General features: G+C 37.3%; 1 non-coding gene across 1 annotated transcript; it reads left to right on the forward strand.

The window, feature by feature from the left end:
* The first annotated feature begins 249 nt into the window (after positions 1 to 249).
* On the forward strand, positions 250 to 356 carry LOC141676315 (small nucleolar RNA R71). The gene has a single exon (XR_012556913.1). It is a non-coding gene; the product is annotated as a small nucleolar RNA R71 (small nucleolar RNA).
* Positions 357 to 3421: the final 3065 nt, after the last annotated feature.

Raw genomic sequence — 3421 nt, forward strand, 5'->3', positions numbered from 1 at the left:
TTTATAGTCAAAGCCTTAAGTTGGGCAGCAATAGCAGTTGCTGCATCCAACTCCAGAATTCCTGCAGCTTTCCCTTGAGTCAGTCTCTGGGAAAAATTCTGGTACTCATTTCCAGCCATCAGTTCAATAAGTTCATAAGCTTCATCATAGCTTTTAGCCCACATGGCTCCTCCTGATGCTGCATCAAGCATGGGCCTAGAAGTAGGACCCAATTCATTGTAGAAGCAGTTAATAATCATCCAATCAGGCATGCCATGGTGCAGGCACTTCCTTAGCATCTCCTTATATCGATCCTAAGCCTCACACAGAGATTCCCTAGTTTGCTAAGCAAACTGAGTAATAGCATTCCTGATTGCTGCAGTCTTCGCCATTGGGAAGAATTTAGTAAGAAAATTTTGAGCAAGATCTTCCAATGTGGTGATAGACCCTGCTGGTAGAGAGTGTAACCGGCACTTAGCCTTGTCCATCAAAGAGAATGGGAAGAGTCGTAGTTTGATAGCATCTTCAGTCACATCATTGAACTTGAAAGTGTCGCACATCTCGATGAAATCCCTTATGTGCATGTTGGGGTCTTCATTAGGAGAACCCTTAAACTAAACTGAGTTATGTATCATCTGAATCATGCTCGACTTAATCTCAAAAGTGTTAGCCCTGATGGTTGGTCTGATCATGCTAGACTGAATTTCATTAATCTTAGGCTTAGAATAGTCCATCAAAGGCTTCGGATTTTCTGCTTGATCACCCATAGCTACTACAATTGGCTCTTCAACTTTCTCTTCTTCCTCTAACTTCTTTTCTTCCTCAGAAACTTCCCTACGAACTACCACAAGTTCTTCCTCGGCTTTATCCAGTGTTCTCTTACGTGTACGCAAACGCGTATGCATACACCCTCGCTATAGTACCTGAAACCAGACAAGGAACAAATGAGTAACAATTTTTGAGTCAATGAACTTTAACAACCACTTATGGAAAGCACATAAACTATAAATTAACACTGTAGTCCCCGGCAGCGGCGCTAAAAACATGTTAGTCGCTAAACACGCGCTAATAATACACGCAAGTATACAAGTTCACAAGTAGTATAGAATCTTTTCTAGTTCGTTCCCACAGAGACTGTATTGGTTAACTATCTAATTTATGCACCTAAGCAACAATGTATGGTTATTATCCAATGCTAAGACTATAACAAATTGAGATTGTTTATAACTAAGAATTAAGCTAACAATTATAACTACGAGAATAAGATTGACTGAATTGATATATATGACAAATATGAGATTTCAACTTCATTAAATACTTTATTCAATAGCTTTATTATTCTTAACCTTAACATGCAATGATGATGACACTAATCAGATAACACGAAACTGATAAATGCCAACTTTCGTTGCATGAGTACCATTCTACCAGATATCCATAAAAGAGATAGAAGCTGAATATGTACCAATTATATTGAGACACTATATATCTATAGAATTTGACAACATAACGGTTTAAGCACAAGTTATCTATCTTGATTACATAGGGCAAGTAAGATGGTTAAAATTACCTACGAATCATACATAACAAATACATGAACCTATGCTAGCATGGCAAGTTCTAAATCCTTAAATTCACTTTCGCTTCATTAAGAATTAACACACTATCTTATAAGTTCGCGACGCTCATAAGACAAATACGCACAACCAATACTAGGATATCATACAATCACCACATACTAAGGCATCAAACAAATTAACTAAAGAAATATGTAAATAAATCCGCTAGAACCCCACGATAACGATTAGCCCATAATCGGACTCATCATCAACGTGGGTTCCGATGAGAATATGATATAACAAACGTATTCTTTATACGAATAAATAAAACCAAGTGCAAACAAGAGTATAGGTTCAGCAAAATAAGAAACAAGCATCCAATTTACAACTCAAAATAAAGATTCACAAGAATAAACTAGATCGTCTTCGCCTTTGTTGAATTATGCTAAAGGTCTCTTGTCATCTTCTCCTTGCACTCTGGTCCATCTCTGACTTGATATCTATTAAAAACGACCTAAAGTTATTTATATATCATCCCTCAACAATCTGGAAGCCTCCCCTTTTAGAATTATAGTAGAAACAGGATTCTGAAATTCGGCCTCGGCGCGGGCGCGCGCTATTACAGCGCGGGCGTGCTGCATTTCTGGAACCCCGGCGCGGCCGCGCGTTATCACAGCGCGGGCGTGCCGTCCTTCGGGGAAAAACTCAGATTTCTTCTTAAATCTTGCTGCTTCGAGCCGGCTTTCCACGAGCTTTTATTCCAACACCACTTGGACACCAAATTAGCACCAAAATAATGCTAATTCACCTGATTACCTGAATAGTGCCTGAAATGCAAAAACACTATAAAACACATTAAAACACATAACAACTTGAGTACAAATGCATCAATTCAAAGCTTATTAGAGCATAATAAAGTGTCATAAATGCCACTCAACAATCCATTACCTCGAATCGATGATTTGTTTGATCAACTTAAGGGAGCCAAGTATTTCTCTAAGATTGATATGATATCCGGATTTCACCAACTGAAGATTAAACCTGAAGATGTACTGAAGACAACTTTCAAAACAAGGTATGGTCATTATGAATTCTTAATGATGTCTTTTGGATTAACCAATGCCCCATCAGCGTTTATGGACTTGATGAACAGAATTTTCAAGGAATATTTGGACAGGTTTGTCATTGTGTTTATAGATGATATTTTGATTTATTCGAAGTCAACGGAAAACCATGCGGAGCATCTAAGGATAGCCTTGAGAATTTTGAGAAAGGTGAAGTTATTTGCTAAATTTTCATAGTGTGAAATTTGGTTACAGGAAGTTCAATTCTTAGGACACATAGTCAGCCAAGAAGGGATCAAAGTGGACCCAACAAAGATTAAAGCTATTATGAATTGGGAAAGGCCAAAAACACCAACAGAAGTGAGAAGTTTTTTAAGATTGACAGGATATTATCGAAGATTTGTTCAAGATTTCTCAAAGATTGCGACACCTCTGACAAAGATTATCGGGAAGAACGAGAAGTTTATATAGACCAAAAAGTGTGAAGAAAGTTTTCAGGAATTGAAGAAAAGATTGATCACGACACTTGTTTTGTCACCTCCTGATGATCAAGGAAAGTTTATAATCTAGAGTGATACCTCTCATAAAGGATTATGTTGTGTTTTGATGCAGCACATTAAAGTTATTGCATATGTGTCTAGACAACTAAAACCGCATGAGCAGAAGTATCCTACTCATGACTTGGAACTAGCAGCAATAGTATTTGCTCTAAATATTTGGAGACATTATATATATGGATAAAGATATGAGATTTATGCAGACCATAAGTGTTTGAAGTATATATTCACACAAAATGAACTTAATATGAGATAATTAAGG

This window comes from Apium graveolens, chromosome 7 (assembly GCF_009905375.1).
Source record: "Apium graveolens cultivar Ventura chromosome 7, ASM990537v1, whole genome shotgun sequence".
NCBI lineage: Eukaryota > Viridiplantae > Streptophyta > Magnoliopsida > Apiales > Apiaceae > Apium > Apium graveolens.